This window comes from Tupaia chinensis, unplaced genomic scaffold (assembly GCF_000334495.1).
Source record: "Tupaia chinensis unplaced genomic scaffold, TupChi_1.0 Scaffold000139_1, whole genome shotgun sequence".
NCBI lineage: Eukaryota > Metazoa > Chordata > Mammalia > Scandentia > Tupaiidae > Tupaia > Tupaia belangeri.
The window spans coordinates 6,612,455-6,631,960 of record NW_006159609.1 but is presented as its reverse complement, the minus strand read 5'-3'; the positions used below and the strand labels follow the sequence as shown (position 1 = coordinate 6,631,960).

At 36.7% G+C, this 19,506-nt stretch overlaps 1 long non-coding RNA gene across 2 annotated transcripts; it reads left to right on the top strand.

Annotated features, from left to right (window-relative positions):
- Positions 1–671: 671 nt before the first annotated feature.
- On the top strand, positions 672–17,479 carry LOC102483449 (uncharacterized). 2 transcript variants are annotated; one of them, XR_001370118.1, is made up of 3 exons: positions 672–780; positions 2,110–2,210; positions 17,404–17,479. It is a non-coding gene; the product is annotated as an uncharacterized LOC102483449 (long non-coding RNA). The 2 variants fall into 2 exon arrangements; XR_334035.1 differs by having other exon boundaries at positions 672–1,082.
- Positions 17,480–19,506: the final 2,027 nt, after the last annotated feature.

The following is a 19,506-nucleotide window of genomic DNA, read 5'->3' as shown; positions in this document are numbered from 1 at the left end:
ACATTTTAAATTTTGTATTTTCATTGTGTTCATATCTGAGACTGAATTAACAGCTTCTCTTGTTGATACAGTTTCTACACAGATTATTTTACTTTTAAATATGTGCTGAGAAGGGTCTTCACTATTTCCCCCACATTAGAATATAGAAAAATGTAAGATAATATATGCAAAAAAAATTTTTAAAAGAAAATAAAGTGTTTACTGAGCAACCCTACCATGAAAGAACTTTCTGGTTTTATCCCATCTTACTTGCAGAACCAATCTATAAATTGGGTATTCTTAATTACATTTTATCCAAAAGAAACATAGGCACAGAAATAATACTTAATCAGCCCAAGGAAATATTATTAGCAAATAATAAGATTTTTAATTTTTATTTATTTTTTATCTTTTTGGGCCAGGGATGGTATTACTCAGTAAGCATAATGGCAAATAAGAGATATAGCCAATAAGCAACAGATGGAGCACTGAACACAAAGCTCTCTGGTATCAAAGTGCATCCTCCTTCCAGAACAGAAGGGTGAGAGTCATTCATTTTTAAATTTTTACCATTGCATAGTATGCTATTAACCACACAGTAGATGTGCTATAAAGTGTGAGCTTAATGATTATTTCCCAAGCTCTGATTATTAAACAAAGTGAGAATTCTTGAGTTTTCAGAGAATGAATTTAGACCAACAGAGCACAGGCAAACTAATTGAAGAGCCATCAAAACATCAGGGGAATGCCAGCTGCAATTGTCCCTGTATGTCACTGGCTGTAGCACATTGCTAATGAGAGGTCGGTCATCTGTTTGATGGTTGTGTGATCTCCTTAGTTTTATTCTATTCTGTGGCCAGAGACTGCACCCCTAACCCCAGCCAGCTGTCTCTGTAATTTATTCTGCTGATGAGTAGGGAGAGTAAGCCAAAGAGTATGGCTAGATTCAGTTAGAATCCCAGACCTTCAACACAGGAAGATACGTGTTCAGCACAGGCTCCAGAGATTATCCGGTTTACATAATATTGCAGATGAGGAGACAGACAGAGGTTATGGGGATCTTTCAAACACTCATAGCCAAGTAGCACAGTAACAGAGCCAAGGTAAGAATCTCTGTCTCTTAGCTACCGTCTAAACCCATTCGGAGTATTAACCATGAGGGGAGGATGTAGTACCCTCCTAGTATTTATTCCTGTATCAATGCTATTTTATGATAATATGTCCTAACTAGGTAATGATTTATAGTTTAAAATGCTCTTTGATACCCACGGCAGTTTTGAAATGTGATTAGGGATGTTACTATCATCTTAATTTTATAGATGTGAACACTGAGAATAAGTGACTTCCATCTGATCAGAAGTGTCACTAAAATGCCAGCGAGAGCCATAATTCTCACTCTTTACATTTTTACCTGTTGCTTATCTTATTATACTGTTTCCTCTCCAGGTGATATTTTAAGCAATTGACAAGATTCCAGAAGATGTTTTTAATCTCATTAACTATCCTTTTGGATAGTCACTACAGCATAATAAACAAAGACCTTCCCAAGGTAGATCTTGGGAAGAACTTGTTTCTAAAACTGATTCCACAAACTCTTAGTGAAACAGCCTTGAGCAAGTCAGTTAACTTATTGAACCTCCATATATATTTAAAGCTGGGGTGCTAATACAATAACTGATGCATATACTGTTTGATACCAGTTTTGACAGTTTCAGGTGAGATAATCTGTTTGAATCCTGTAAACAACAGAGTGGTTTGTAAGCACTTAGGCTGAAAGAGATCCAGTTGGAAATTTTTAGACATGAGATATTTAAGTAGCCAATGGCAATTTTTAATGCTAACTTCTTCTGGAATGACTTTTATACATTTTTTTCTCCCCAGGACTTCCATTACTGTCCTGGACTTAATTACTTGGAAAGCACTTAATAACAGAGTAGAAGCAAGCAGAAATGCGTGAGAAAAGTAGAATTTAATATTTTTCTGGTTGTTACATAGTTATAATTACTCACTTAAACTATAATGTCACATCAAAGCTGAAATGTTAACAATGCTACTATTAGCATTTCACAATATCAAAAATATAGCTTTTAATACCATTGTAATAATGTTTCAATTTTCTTTCACATATAGACAGCCAGTTTAATCTAAGATGGAGGAAGAGGAAAAACAGCATCACCTTTATTGACGTGTACCTCTGTACCATCAAAATGATCAATCCAGAGAATGACTAGGTAATGCTTATAGTTGATATGCATTAATATATGTAAAGTTAAGTTCCTTAGATGATTCAAAAATTATCTTACATATTAAGAAGCCAGTGATCTGGCTAGCTGTGCTAACACATGCTATATATTACTGTTCAGCAGATTGATTCCACATGAGAGTTCCAGGTTCAATTTTCACCCCACCATAAAAGCAGGGTGCAACAGTACACACCTGTCCCAGCTACCTGGGAGGCTGAGACAGGAGGATCACTATATAGTGAGATCTTACTTTAAAACCAAAGATCACACACACACACGCTAGCAATCTAGTCCAGGATAAAAGACTATCATTCAAGATAGTATAAGAATCGGGAGCCAGCAGTTAGCGTAATGGCTATGTCGCTGGACTCCCACGTAGTCGACCGCGGTTCGTGTCCCGGACCCGGTGGCTTAAAACTCACGCCGGGCGCGTGTGCGTGCATGCCCAAGATCCCGAGAGGAGAATGGAGGAGAAGGGATTGCGGCATGACCATCCCCCCTGGGGGGTGATTTCTCGCTTTCTGTCTCTATGTCTCTCTCTGTCTGTCTGGTGAGTGCACGCACCCTACAGTGAAAATCTCTCCCCCCCCAAAAAAAAAAAGATAGTATAAGAAACTATACTATTCATGGATTTCTCCAACTAGTGAAGGTATAAGGATTTATTGTTTGCCAACCATCATATTAACCGAAAAGGCATCCTTAAAGAGGAAAATAAACAAGAGAAGAAATACTTGCCAAACTGTCTGATATGAATTACAGCAGGGGATGGCCCTGATACTGCACAGAGAGGACAGCGTTTTGATGTGCTTATGAAGAACAACAAGGATTTCACACAGTGGAGATATTTGAGATGATTCTTAGAGAACGACTATTTTCACCAGATAGATAAGAGGGACAAAGAGCTGTTCAAGAACAAAAAGAAATCAAGCGAAAACTCAGGGAATGGTAAAAGCACATAAAAAAGTAATGTCAGGGCTTTGTTTTAGATGCTTTTCTATTTTTTTCTTCCATCTCAATTTGTTTATAGAAGACATAACCATTCTTTAAAACTTAGTTCACAAGCCAATCTTTGAATCCTAATTTGAGCTTAATATTTCTCCTTTTGATTCCATAGCACTCAAGTGCTACCTCTGTGACTGGATGCACTGTATTAAATAGACCTACCTACTCATGTGTTCTGCTAGTTAATTAGCATCTCAAATACAAAGATTAATCTTGTTCATGTTGATGCCCTCACTACTCACCACTATCCCTGGAACACAGTGTTACTTTAAATACTAATTAAATTCTATGTGGAAAAAAAAATCAATTGAAATAATCTCTTTTTTTTTCACACATTAAAGGAATTTTTAAATGTTATTTTAGTTTCCATGAGCAAGAAAGATAGAAACTGAGTCCAGCATCTCAACAGGGTCTGGAAGCTTGATCCACCCTAGCCTCAGCCAGCTCTGGGTGCTTGGCACAGAGGCTTTACACACTCAGGGAGGACTTTAGACCCTAAGGTGGATGTCAGTCAACCATGCAGAATGTTGTACCACTGTCTGGCCCTGAGGACAGTACTTTTTCATTTCAAATGCAAAACTTCCTTCACACATTGTTGACACATGATCATCAGGAAAAAAAATTAATTTCTGGGAGGGAATATAGAAATTTCCCTCCCCAGGTTGTCTATGGAGTTGCTTTTAAGGAACTATAAGTATAACCTCCGAGGGACAAGAGAACATCTCAATGAGCTGCAATGTCCTCAGAACAATCTTTCTCAATTCACCATCCCTCGCTTGTTATGCCCTTTATCAGTATCACAGCATTCTACAGCTAACCTCATCTGACAAGGAAACCACTTCAATTTAAAAAAATTATTATCTTTGGGTTTTACTGTTGCCATAGCAATAACTTTTTTTTTCTCATCTATATCATTTTACACTTCAACAAGACTGAATAGGATTATTTGTTTTAAAGCCAGAGCTATAAAATTGTTTCCATCAATACAAAAACAGTAATTGTGTCCTTAAAATTTACCATTGATGATAAATGCAACAACACAATGTCTATAAACAACCCCATAGCTTTCTCGGAATAAAGTGCTCTTTTCATTTCTATCATGCTGAGATACACGTTCTTTGATGTAGTTACCGGAGGGAATATAAAATTGGAAAGGGGAAGAATCACCATTCTGCAGCAATGGTATGGTCTCCTGTGATTAGTACGTGATGATTCAGATACACCAGTCTTCAAGTCCTTAGTTAAAGATTTATTGAGCATCCACTACCAAAATCAAGGTAAGAAATAAAAGGGTAAACATGCACCAATTCTTCAATTTTACTCTGTTAAAAAACATACGTATATTCAAATTGACTTTCATATTATAAGAAAACACTGGACAGAGAACTGATGTCATGATAATGTGTCTGATGAATGTGCATTTCCTCTGTCGTTGCTCATTGAGTAGCACCTCTCATACATTACCATATATGATACTTAAAATTACTTGTATGTAGGGGACCAATAGGTGGCATGGTGGTTAAGACACTGGACATTCCCAATGGCCGACTATGGTTCAAGTTCTGGATCTGGTGGCTTGCTTTCCCACTTTCTTTTTCTTTCTCTATGTCTCTCTCTGATCAAATTAAAAAATAAATAAATGAATAAATAAAATTTAATAAATAATTATTTTTTAAAATTACCTGTATGTAATAGCTTCCCCACTTTACACTGAAACTCAAGGAGACCCAGATGGTCTGAGAAAGTAGTTCTACAGCAAGCACCTAGTCAGAGAAAAATGAGAATTACCTCCAATACTTGAACTCTTGTCAGCTGTCATTTTGTATATAAGGTTTTTCTGAAAAACACTGTGTTTATTCATTTATTTGTTGTTTATTGTTGCTTTTGTATTAACAAGGCCAATGTGAGTAGCTGCTATAGGCTATAAGGTCAGATGGCCTACAATGTTTACTATCTGGGTATATATAAAACATAGAGATGCATTCAACGAATGGTAGAGCTCTTACTTACAACATCAAAGACCAAATGCCTATTAGCTTACAGCTTATGGAGAAGAGACGTTAAAGAGCCAAAATATTAGTATGCATTAACTATCACTGGCAGATTTTAGCAATATATTAAACGAAAGGGGTGGGTTCTGTCATTATCAGCTACCATGAGAGTTTAAATGGGAAGTTCAGAAAAATCTGTGGCCTCACATAGTTGGAGAGTTTTGTTGTATATGCATTTAAAATACTTGGAGGACTGTAGACAACTACTAATAATTCTAAATCAAACAAAAAGATTAAGTTCTTTGTCAAAAATCCGATTAAGGGGGCCAACAGAAGGCATAGTGGTTACACTACTGGACTATCACATGGCTGACCACTGTTCGAGTCCCAGACCAGATGGCTTGAGAATCACAGTGGGTGTGTGTGCATGTGTGCCCAAGATCCCAGCAAGAGAGTGGAGGAGGAGGGACTGCAGTATGGCCATCCCCATTGCGGGGGTGGTTTCTCACTTTTCCTCTCACTGTCCCGTGTGTATCTTTTACTTCAGTGAGAATATGCACCCTAGTGCAAAAACCTCAAAAAACAAAACAAAACAAAACAAAACACTTCAGATTAAGAATGAAAGAGGGAGAAGAGAGAAGAAACAATAGATTTGAAGAAGCAAAGAAATACATCGATAGGAGATTTCTATTTAGGAAAGTAATTCGGTTGTGTTGACTATGTGTTAACAAGATACTGACTGAAATGTATAAATTATAAAACTCAAAAGCTTTTGAGGGAATTTATATCACCTTAAAAGCCCATGATGAGAAAACTTAAAAAAAGAAAAAAATCACTGACAAGCGGAAGCTGTAAATGCTACTCCTGCCTTTCACGAAACTCATTTCAGAACTTCATGGAGGATACTGTACAGGGAACCTTCCTAGAATTCAGAACCAGGGAGCATGCAGATCAATGCAAAGGGAATAATCTCACAGAGAAGATTCAACTTAAACTTAAGGGACTTTCTCAACTGTAATTTTTCACAACACTGGTCAAATAGGATTCCATCAGAAGCGTGGAATAGAGGCCGTTATAATTTCCTCATTCTCACATTTCTAAAGCAGAGTTTTCACTTTGGTTTTTCTGTCCTGTAACAGTAATTGCATATTATGAGCAGTGTGTGCATGCGTCTGTGTGTGAGTGCTCATAGGCTTCTAAGAGACCAGAGTCCTTGTCTAAACCTGAATAATAAATATGCTCACTACCAGAGGTTCTGGTCTTCAAGATGAATATCTTTCCTTTTTATTATTTTTAAATATTTTTAGGGAGATTGTTGTTATAGGGTGTGTGTGCTCCCTGGAAAGACACAAAACGAGAGATCACACCCCACCCCGCCCCACCCCCGAGGGAAGGCCACACCACAATCCCTTCTCTTCCATCCTCTTGGGATTTGAGGCATGCACATAGCTCTGCGTGAGTTTGAAGCTATTGGGTCTGGGACTCTAATCCTAGCCATGTGGGAGTCCAATGATGTACCCATTATGCCATCTGCTGGTCCCAGATGGATATCTTAAGTCAGTGGAAAAGATGGCTAAGACAATGCCAGTTAGCTTCAATTTAAGACAGACGAAGATGTCAAGGTCAGTGTTTCTCAGCATCCAATTAGCAGAGACGTCACTGCCAAGAAAGGCCCTGATATAATTTGTGAATTTCTTCATTTCTATCTAAGCATTTTCAATGACAGAGACCCCAAGCGCTTTATACACTTATTTAATAGGGATTAATGACTGCCTACTATGCTGAAATTGCCAGGAAAGGGAAAGAAGAGAATGACTGATGGATAAACACCTATGTGTAAGAAACTGTGCTAGAAATGAAACCACTCTCTGAATGTCGTACCTCTGAATGCTTGTCCTATCTTTCCACCTGTGCCCCTTCCCATTTCTTTTTACAAAGCTGAGTCGTCTTCTGTATGGACAGTCCCCATAATTTTTTTTTTAACTTTATGATGGGGGAAAGCAATATATTCAGTAGCAACTGCACTTAGAACTTTGATCTCTACCTGGGTTAGTGACATATAGTATGATTACACTCTTGGGGTGCTGGCAGCTCCCTGTCAGTCATGCAATCATGAGGGCAGGCAACTGGTACTCTACACCTATTCTGCTTCTCACTTTCAGTACAGTAGTCACTGAATTGCATGAGACATTAAATGTATATATGTATATACCCCACACACACATACATATATGTGTGTGTATGTATATATGTGTATACACACACATACACACACACACACACAATAGGCTTTATGCTAGATGACTTCGCTTAACTGTCGGTTGATAAAAGTGTTCTGACTATATTTAAGAAAGACTAGGCTAATGTTTGGTATGTTACATGTCTTCAACTTACACTATTTTCACTTTACAGTGGGTTCAGTTAAAAAGTAATCCCATGGTAAGTCAAGAAGCATCTGCATTTTGAAAAAGTCTAGACTCAATTGGTCTCCTTCTTCCAGAGTGTGAACTTTTTCTGGGCTACTTTCCTATTTGTCTTTTGAAAGTGACCTCATTTCTTAAAGACTTTGGGTGGCACATCAGTCCTGCATTGAAATTACTTGCAGTTCTTTCATAGTATTCAATGGCAAGGAAATGGAGACAAACTTGTACTTACTAATTGATGGGTATTGGTAATAAAACCAAAGTGGGACACTGTAATTTCATTCCAGAATCATTTAGTTATTTTGTTGGGTCCAAACATAAAGCAGTAAGGACTTTAAAATATTGATTGTAGGAAATTGTTGAATGTTTTAAGGGCCATGTTGTTAAAGTGTGTAGAGGTGCTTGTGCATGTGGGCGATTGATTAATCACCCTGCAAACCGTCCATGGGGTTGCCTATAAGTCTTTTGTATTAAGGCTGCTTATTCCTCCTACATATACAGCCTCTCCACTACAGCATTTGTTTTTATGATTTGAAAGCTTTGAATTAAGAGTCACAATTCTTTGCACTCCAAAAACTACTTTAAATCAAGCACAGAGAGTGTCAATTTCTAAGTCCTCTGACATTTTATAAGAGCCACTGGCAGACTATTAAACATCAAAGTATTACAAAGTCTGCCTAACTAGTCACTTAAGCAAACTTTTAGAGCTATTATTCTAATACGTAAATAATGTTGCTATTCTCTTTTAAATTGATTTTCAAAAAATTAATAGATTCCATGATTGTACATCTCTATAGAATACATCATGGATTTTCAACATACGCATGCAATACATGACAGTCGAGTCAGGGATATTGCCACATCCAACATTTTCAACAGTACTTTACATTCTTTTTTTCTGTTACATATTTCTCCCATTTGCTCTTCCCACCAAGAGGGAGCTCTGTCATCTACTCCCCTCCCTTACAGCCTGTGGTATCTACACTTACTGCTATTCTTTAGCCTTACAACATTACTTTTTATTGTCATTCTCTTTTTTGTGTTTTTGTTTTGTTTTGTTTTGTTTTTGGAGAGGTTTCTGCTATCGGGTGCATGTGCTCCCCGGAAAGACAGAGAGAGACAGAGAGACAGAAAGTGAGAAATCACCCCCCCCCAGGCGAATGGCCACACCACAATCCCCTCTCCTCCATTCTCTTCTCAGGATCTTGGGCATGCACGCATGCACACATAACCTGTGTGAATTTAAGTCACCAGGTCCGAGACTCGAACCACAGTCAACTACATGGGAGTCCAGCAACACAGCCATTACTCCAACTGCTGGTCCCTCTGTTTTCTTTATAAAGGTTTTTGCCATAGGGTACGTGTGCTCACCAAAAAGAGAAAGAAACAGTGAGAGGAAAAGTGAAAAATCACTCCTGAAGAGGGATGGCCATGTCACAATCCCTTCTGGTTCATTCTCCTTTCAGGATTTTTCAATCTGGGCATGATGTGATTTTTCAAGCCACTGGGTCTGGGACTTGAACTGTGGTCAGCCATGTGGGAATTCAACGCTTTAGCTACAATGCCACATGCTGGCCCTGCTGTCATGACCTTTCATTTAACATTCATTGCCTAAAGCAATAGTTCCAGTGTGTACAACAACTAATGCTGTAACAGTTAACACACATTATACACGAAGTTGATAATTCTGCTCATTTAGGGTAACACCGTAGACCTAAATTTCACCCAGAACAAATATAAATGCTCACAGGAGACATCTGCAAGAAGCAGAAAAGTAGTGTTATGGGTAGAAGATTATCTTATATATGTTCAATTAATTTATTAAAATTATAAATTAAGAAGTTAGTAATATTGTATTAAACTGGGTTAAATCAGGCTTCATTATGATTTTGAAATGGACTTAGTTCTTCATTGACAGCATGTTCAGTTTTTGGTTAATAGTAGCATGTTTTGATATCTCTGAATTTGTGACCTTTGTGAATTCATTTCACAACACATGGTTTCTTCCCCCATAGAATAAAGAAATGATAAACTCTAAAATAGATCTTTTAGCTCAATGTGAAGAACACAGACATTGTGTACTTAAAAACAATAGATAACACTCATTCATAACCATTTAATAAGCATCTTTGGAGTTATACATACTAGGTTATCTGAGGGTCAAAATTATATGATGGCTGAGTAAGTAGGCTTATCCATCGTGCTCTTATTAAATGAGATGGTATCATTTTTTCAGTGCTAATATGTATCAGTGGAATTCAGTCTCCTAAAACCATCATGACGAAAGTCACCAAAGAGCTATTCCCTACTCTATGTTTCTATACTACACAGAATATAAGCACACTAACACAATTATCTTACAAGACCATAAGATTCTTATTGATAATGGCATAGTTTATCAGAATACATGGTATAAGTAATTGATAAACACTTACAGAATTGATCTTGTCTAATTATGTGGTTATTTCAGCTTTGATTGGAAACTAGGTAAAATAAATTACATGTAGTTTTATTCACACACATTTACATATATCTGTATATACAAGTGACAAGAATGTGTATCATCCTTATGTAGAGAAACCTAATAAACTGAGAGAGAGAGAAATAGAGTGAGAAGTCTATGTATACAGTTGAGTGGAAATAGCACAGTAGGAATGCTGTGGCTTAGCTGCAATGTGAACTGAAAAATCCCAGCAATTAATTCCCACTCTACACACATGAACTTCAGCGGTGTGCCTGCAATAAGTCACTTAAAATCCCTAGGCCTCAATTTCCTTACGTACAAAGCAAAATGACTATTATGAAGACCAAAATGTAAAATAGCTAAAAGGTGTTCATTAATGAAAATTATGGTTGAAGTCACAAATATGTGTAATAGCCATCTAGTTATGAAAGCCAGTTATTGGAATTCTACTGCATGTATGTGAGGGACTGTTACTTAACAAATATGTATAAGTACATATGCACACATGTGTACATACACACAATTCACATAGCATGCAAATGTATTCATTACACATACAGCCATACACATCAAAATATTTATATTTACATGTGTACTTATTGCTAAAAGAAATTCTTCCTAAAGAAGAAAGTCTTGAAAAAATAATTTTCTTTTCCATATGTTCCTTTACTTCAAGAAGTTTTTTCAGTAAGGTTTTCTACTGTGATCAAACATGGAAACAATAAACAGAATTATCTTGGTAAAAGATGCAAAGTGGATCAAATACAAACATATGGGTTTGTATCCGCTCCTTCCTCTTAAATCATAGAAATTACTGATTTTTCCCAATGTCCATAGTTTGGGCTTCTAGAATATTATGTATAATTATATAGTATGTAGTCTTTTTAGACTGGCTTCTCTCACTTAGTAACATGCATTTAAGTCACTCCATTCTTTTCAGAGTTGAAAGCTCTCTTTTTCGGTGCTGAATAACATTTTCATTGGATGCATAAAGAGTAAGCCTGCTGTAAACTACAGATTTATGGTAATAATATGTCAGTAGAGATTCAGCAACTATAGCAAATACACTACTCTGGTAAGGGATATTAATAATGGGGAAGTTATACATGTAGGGGGGTGGTTCAGGGTGTATAGAAAATTTCTGTACCTTCCTCTCAATTTCGCTGTGAACCTAAAATTTCTCTAAAACACCTTCCTTCACTAATGGCCTCAATCCTGCAGCCAGAACAATCTGCTCTCTAAGAAACAAATATATATATATTTTTAAGAAAAGTACTATTTATTTATTATTTAATTCCGTTTGTTATTATTTTTTTAATTTGGTCAGAAAGAGACAGAAAGAAAGGGAAAATAAGATAGTAAGTCACGAGGTCCAGAACTTAAACCACAGTTGGCATGTGAGAATCCAGCACCTTAATCGCTATGCCACCTGCCGGCCCCAGGAGCAAATACTCTTACAGAGACTTCTTCCCTACTCCAGCAGTTCTGAGATGTACTGATTTCCCATTCCCAGTAAGAGCTCTGCTCTGATTAGGTATGTTGTTTGTATTTTCACACAACTAACTAATATTTTCAGCTCTAGGTACTCTAACTAGGCTTCATTTGCACAACAGCAACTCTGTGTGGCCTAAAGTGGGTCACGTTAAGCAATAATAGGATATATTTGCTCTTTGGGCTGCATGCTTTCTTTCTAATATCTCACTCAATGTCATAAAACCTGTTTCAATGAGGCAGATACTATTGTTTCCACTTAATAAATGAAGGGATTGAGACTTAGAGTGACTCAAATTACCCAAAGAAATTTTTAAGAAATTTGGGGGAGCCGAAGTTGAACATTCAGAGAGCTCAGTAGATGAACTGTTCGACCATAAGAGCCTTCTAACACTATAAGCTTCAATGTCTTCATCTGGAGGGAATCCTAAGAGGGTTGAGATAACGCACCTACGCAACGCGGCCGTGTAGTACACGGACACTATAATGTTGAAGACCAGCAGTAGCGGCAGGGAGAGGAAGCTCATAAGTGCTATATTAAAGTCTCATAGTGTCTTCTACCTTAAACGTGTCTCATTTGTAAGTTATCAATTGAAGAACAGTTGTAAGTAATTCTGAGTTAAGCTATGTAATTAAGCATTTAAAAACAAAACACTGGAATTGTCTACATAAAATGTAAACAGTTCCTCACATCTCTTTCTGCCTTAGGCATTTAATATGATTCCATTAACAAGAGGCCAAAAAACTCTTTCTAGAGATTATATCCTTATCTTGAACTCTCTCTAGTATCAATTTCAATGTGTTCTAGTTTGTCTTCTGGCTATTTAAAATAAATAAAAAAAAAATACCTGAAACTGGGTAATTTAAAAGAAGAGAAATTTGTTCAACTCACGGTTTGGAGGTCCTGAATCTGGGTAATTTAAAAGAAGATAAATTTGTTCAATTCACAGTTTGGAGGTCCAAGGGCCATGCCAGGAGAGCATCACATTATACGAGAACAAATGAGTATGTCCATGTCCCTCCATGTGTGTGCTCTGAGTTCATTCCCTTTCCTTATAAACTCACCAGGAATCAATCATAGGATCCCCACCCCAATCACTTAATTACTCCCAAAGGCCCTATCTGTCAACACCAGGAAAGAATTAAGGCTAGAAAATTGTTTTGGAGTATTCACGTGTGCCCAGTCTAATCACACAAGTCCTCATAAGTTGACAGCCTTCATGCATGCATGTGTATGTGCATGTGCACACATGAGCATGTGCGTGTGCGCAGAAAAAGAGGGAGGTTAAAAAAGAGCGAGAGAAACCCAAAATTGTTGGCCTTAAAAATGGAGGAAGAAGGCCCAGACCAAGTAATTACAGAGAGCTTCTAGAAGCCAGGAAGGGTATAGAAACAAATTCTAACTAGAGGCTTTAAAAAGAAACACAGACATCTTCGTTTTACCCCAGTGAGACCTGTTCACACTTTTGACCTACAGAACTATTCAATAATTTATGCCTGTGTTGTTTTAGCCACTAAATTTGTAGTAATGTGTTACAGCAGTTATGAAAAATGAATACAATTATATCCTTAGGGATGGAATTACTATGTATGTCATAGGGAGAAACCATTTGCTTTTATTGGAAACTGTCACAAAATCACCAGAATGGTTTCACCGATTTACCCTTCTACTAAGAAGGCAAGTGAGTTCCAGTTCCTCCACATTTGCTTAAACATATGGAATTTTCCTTTTTAACTTCAGCCCTTCTGATAAAAATCATATGGTGGTTTTATTTTGCATTTCTCTGGTAATTAATTGAGTTGAACACCTTTTCATATATTTCTGGGGCATATGGACATTCAATCTTGAGATGTGACTGCTGAGTCTTCTATCCATTTCAATGTCTTTGCTTTACCCATTTCTAAGAGATATTTAAATATATTGTGGACATCGGTTATATTTCAGACAGATCACTGTCAATATCTTCTCATCCTCTTCTAATCCGTTGTTTCCACCTCTTATTCTCTTACTGATGTCTTTTGAGGAAGACAAAAGAAAAGACTAATCTTTATATTTTTGTGGATTATTTAAGAACTCTTGACCTGGCCCAAAATTATAAGGATTTTCTTCTACACTTTCTTCTAAATCCTTATTGTTTGCTTTCTATATTTAGATCTGCAATCTATTGGATTGTTGGAAAAATCATGATGTATTTTTCTAAGCAAAAATCCAATGACCCAATACCTACAAGACAAAGTTTCAGATCTCTGATTATGAGCAAGAAAGGTTAAGTGAGGCATAGAGGCTTACACATCAGATATGAGGTGAGAAGAGAGTTTGAATCCTGGTCATCTGCCTCTCTTGTCTACACACACTGCTTTATCTGCTCACCTTGCAGCATCTTCTCTGTGGTTCCAAAACTAAATGAGTTCCTTTTATCCTTTAAACCCTGCAATCCTCAATACCACTTGTGAAATGAATTTTAGAATAATTGTAGACAGGGTACATATCTGCACATACTACTTTCCCTGTTGAATGGTCAGCCACCCATGATCAATAGCTGCCTCATTATTCTTCTTTATGTACCTTTTTTTTTTTTTTAAGAGAGCTTTTTGTTATATGGCACATGTGCTTACCATAGAGACAGAGACAGATAGGACAGAAAGCAAAAAATCACCTCCCCTCCCTCAAAGAGGATAGCCATGCCACAATCCCTTCTCCTCCATTCTCCTCTCAGGATTTTGGGCATGCACACATACGCAACCAGCATGAGTTTAAGCTTCCAGGTCTGGGACTTGAGTTATGGTCGATCATGTGGAAGTTTAGTGATGTAACCATTATGACATCTGCTGGTCCCAATTTCTCTACTTCATGTCTATATTTTTAATTACAACAATGGCTTTCTATATGATTCAAGACAGTCATAGAAGAAAGAAAAATATTATTGTAAATAATAGTTAACTGGCAGAAAAAGAAACTATCTGTGAGGACAAAAATTTTAAATAGAAAACAAGGTGTTTTTAAGTGACAGATAACAAGGAGAATATGTGCATTAACGTTTTATAGTTTTCTGTTCTCAGAAGGGTCATTCTTAGTTACTTGTACTGAAATTAAAAGGCATATCGAGTTAATGGAGCCTGATATCTTGAACTACATTTTATGTTGTCAGCATCTTTCATCTTCAATCCCTTTACAGACTCAGGCCGCCCTCAGAGAGCCATTGATGTTTGCTAAAACTACCTTCTTATGTATTCTTTCTCAGTGGTCCTGTTTCCTGCTCATGTAAAGATGTATTTTCCTTATTTCTGGTATTTTTTTTCCTTCTCCCTATATCACTGTTCTAACTTCATAGTTTTACACCATTCCGAAAGAACATTTATAACTGTGTTTTCCTAATGGGCTATTCGTGTCCATTGTCTTACTTCATTAACTTGTTAAAATCAACACGATAGCTATACAGCATGATTAATTCAATTTGCTGCTTAGACTCATTCAGTTCTCCTTGCATTCACACATGCTCAGTGTTTGGACAGAACCTAACCCAAGCTCTCTTCCCCTGGGGACGTGAGAAGAGCAAAGTACCAACTTTGTCACTTACCAGCTTATGTCCTCAGAGAAACAGGACTTAGCTCTGTTTCTTCATTTTTAAACAGATATGTATGTGTATGTGTGTGTGTAACAAAATATAGAATTATGCAAGGAAGACAAATAAGTTTATTAATACAAAGTGTTCGGTGTGATGTTTCCATGATAACATTAGGCCCTCTGTAAATGATAGTTCACTTCTCCCTTCTGGGGAAATGATGTCTAAAGACAAACTAAGGTTTCTGATTAACATGTGGAAATGTATAGGAGGCTAATAGAGAGCCAGTGAAAATTCTTGAGAAAAAGAGTAGTTTGATCAATTGAGGATAGCAAGACTACTCCAGTGACAATGGAGGATAAAGATGTCAAAAACTGATCTTTATAGTCTAAGCAGGTGCCAGAAATTGGTAAAGAAGGAGGATTCTTGGGGCAGTGTGATCTGGAGAATGCATGCCCTGCTTGTGTTATTATAACTCCAAATGATCAGTACTAATTCTTTCTTAGGGCTGTGGGGTAGCATGGTGGATAAGGAGCTGGACTCCCACATGATCGATCCTGGTTCAGGTCCCAGACCCAGAGGCTTGAAAAACACTGGACATGTGTGCCTGTGTGCCCAAAATCCCGAGAGGAGAAAGAAAGAAAAGGGATTGTGGTGTGGCCATCAGCCCTGGAAGGTCATTTCTCACTTTCTCTCTCTCTGTCTCTCACCAGTGAATTTCATGGAAAAATTAAAACACACATACACACACACACACACACACACACACACACACACACAAACTACCTCTTTCTTGATCCAAAGAATAAAGAGGGGAATTAGAAATGGCCTGGTGGTGGGGCACGTTCTCACCCTTTGGGTAGAGGATCTATTAGATGCCATAAGTTAAAGGCAGATAGTGAGGTTAAGCTTTTATCGTAGTCCTTCCAATAAGAAATCACAAAATTCTAAATAGAACAGCTGCTGTAGAAATAAAGGGTCAAATCCCTGCAGGGACAAAGGGACATATAGCTGAACAGATTCACTGCTTTAAAATTCAAATATCATAGAAAGAATTTCTTTGTAAATGTTTGCAAAGTCTTAACTACTAAAGTTCTTTACATAAAAGAACTTATCCAAAATGAATCTTGCATCTACATCCTGTTTTGCAAGTATTAGCTGTACTTAGATAACCATAAATGTGTATATATGTTTTCAAAAACATATTTAAATATATATGTATATATATTTAGTGAACATGCATTGTATATATAAGTTATATATGTTATAAATTATAGAAAATCAATTGCTTTTAATTTCATCATGTGTTTTTACAGTGAATATTGTTTTTCAGCTTTTGCAGTGGTCATGGGCAGTACTGGCCTACTAATTTCTCCAAAGAACAAGGCAGATGCATGAATGGATTTTCATGGAGGGTTGGATAATGGTATAATTATGAACGGATTGCTGTTGACTCACAAAACCAAATTTACTGTTGGCCCAAGGGGTGAAATTCAGGTCGTGGTCACATAAGGTCATTAAAGAGCTGATTTCACATGCTGAGAAAAGCTCTATTTCTTTGGCTTAAATCCAATTCAGTTCATGGTTGTATTTTCTGAAATTATTCCTGGCCTTTTTAAGTTACTACCATACACCCAGCACCAACTTTGTACAATTCACATCACGTATATTATTTATAATCCTGATAACATTGCTCAAGATAATTATCACAATGCATTTCATAACAGATGGGGAAATAGCACACAGACATTAAGCAACATGACTACATTCATAGTTTGTGCTGAATGCATGGTTTAAAACCGACTCTTAAGAAACAAATTAATTAATTAAAAAAAAAAAACTCTGCTCTCTTTTTTGTCAGAAGTAAGATCTTTCACTGTATCACAAGTTCTATCATTCATAAACCTTTCTGTAATACTAACACCATAGTTTTCCACTGTAGTTGTAAATACCAAAAAAAACAAACAAAAAAAAAAAACCATGGGGAGTAGTGAAAAATTGAGATTTCTGCTGTATTTATAAAAGGTTATTAAAATAAAAATTCACTATATAATAAAAGCACATTAGAGTATCAGTACTCTATGAACCAGAAAGTTCACATACTGGGATAGATCTAAGAAAACAATCAACGATGAAAGTTTTTGTTAATTTAGCATTATCTACAACTCCAAAAACTAGAAAACAACTTATGCATCTAAAAATTAACTTCATTGTCCCATAACACAACTGTAAATTATGTTATTCCAGGGCCCAGAAGCTCAACAATCGTGCCACATGCACATGCATGTGTACCTAAATCCCGAGAGAAGAAGGGATCACAGCATGGCTGCAGGTGGGATGATCACTCTTTTCCTCTCTCTCTCTTTATCCCTCTCCAGCAAGTACACACATCCTATGACCACACCAAAATGAAAAGAAAAAATAATATTCCAAGTACTAAAAAGAATAACAATTATTATACCAGGAAATGGTTATATCTATAGAAATGTTAAGTAAAAAGATATACGAGATAAAACCTTCTATGTAAGATGATAAATTTTTTATACAGTATATCTAATCACATGTCTGTCTGTATATCTATCTGTCTATCCATCCATCCATCTGTTATAATTGCAAATATTAATAGTGATTGCCCAGGATGAAATACTTTTTATTAGATTCTTGATTATTGTTTTAGTTTTATGCCATAAACTTATGTTGTTTTTAACTTTAAAAAAAAATCCACATTACTCTTGTTTTTCTTTTTCTTCAGGTTTCTGCCATTATGTGCAAGTGCTCACTGGAGAAAAACATCTTTTGAGAAAGAAAGGGAGAGAGAGAGAGAGAGAGAGAAGGAAAATGAGACATTGCTTCCTGGGGGTATGGCCATGCCACAATGCCTTTTTCTCCATTCTCCTTTTGGGATTTTGGCATGTATACACATGCCTGTCCTGATTTTCAAGCCACCAGGTGTGGGGTTTGAACTGCGGTCAGCCATATGGGAGTCCAGCACCTTAACCACCATGCCATCTGCTGTTCCCCATGCTACTTTTTAAATAATGGTTTTTGCTTGTAGTATGTCAAATAGGTTTTATTTTCATAGTTTTAGGTTTTTAGAACCAAGACCTAACTCAGATTTAGTCAAACTGGAAAACCTTTCTCCTAACTTAGGCAGGAGAATAAGAAGAATGCAGAATTAGGGATGAAGCTGAAAGGTAGTTGAAAGGGAAGAAACAGTAAGTAGTTGGTAGGAATCTTTTTGCCCTTAATAGTTCTTCTTAGAGGACCATGGAGTAAGGAACTGTTTTTAGATATATTTAATCTATAACTAAGTAGATTTATGTGTACTGTGTTAGCTCTATAAAAAACAATGAATGAATCCTATGTATTTTAACTTCACTGAGAATTGTGGCCATCAAGTAAATTGTAATTACAATTTAAAGATTTGAAAAATCCTAGCGTCCATTGTCTTGCTGGCCAGAGCTACTGGTTGTAACAGCGATCTAGAATTTGAAGGGTTTACTCCATGTGTACATATGAAATGTTGATCATCTTAATCAGTGTGCAACATAGAAAGGTATTTTAATTTGATTGCAATTATAAAAACAAAAAGGGATCTAAAATATCCTTAGTAGTAACCTTGTTTTCTTTAGAGAGAGAGAGATTTTTTTTTGCTATAGGAGGCGTGCTGCAGGGAAATAGACAGAAAGCAAGAAATCATAGCCCAGGGGCAATGGCCATGCCACAGTCCCGTCTCCTCCATTCTCCTCCTGGGATCTTGGGCACACATGCACATGTGTCTGGCGTGAGTTTCCAGTTCTGGGATGGGGGCCACAGTCAGCCATGTGGGAGAATGGTGATGTAACCATTACACCATCTGCTGGTCTCAGTAAGAACCCTTTTAATATTTAAGTAAATAAAATTCCTGCCATGAGATAAAGAAGAACATACCTTATGCTTTATTACATACTATGAAAACTGTGGAAAATATCCTAGTGAGGTGCTGGAATTGTGCTACAGAAAATGATAGGTTCAAGTGTGTGCTAGAGCAGCTCGTATTTTCTACAAGTCAAATGATACACTTTCAGAAATGTAACATGACCAATAAACAACGCTAAACAACGATAAGCAGTTGATAAACAATCAAGTCAATTCTGTTAAAACAAATTTACAAGTACTCAAAACTCATTACTTCTTAATTACTTTACATTTTACTCTTATATATGCCCTTGAAATTATTCTTGTCAGTTGTATCTCCGTTGTGGGAATACTACATGATCGTATGATATCACAAATCTCTATCCAAGTCTGTCTTCAGTAATGTTGCATGGATAGCTTGAAATATAGCAGGCCAACAGTGAAAGTATTGGG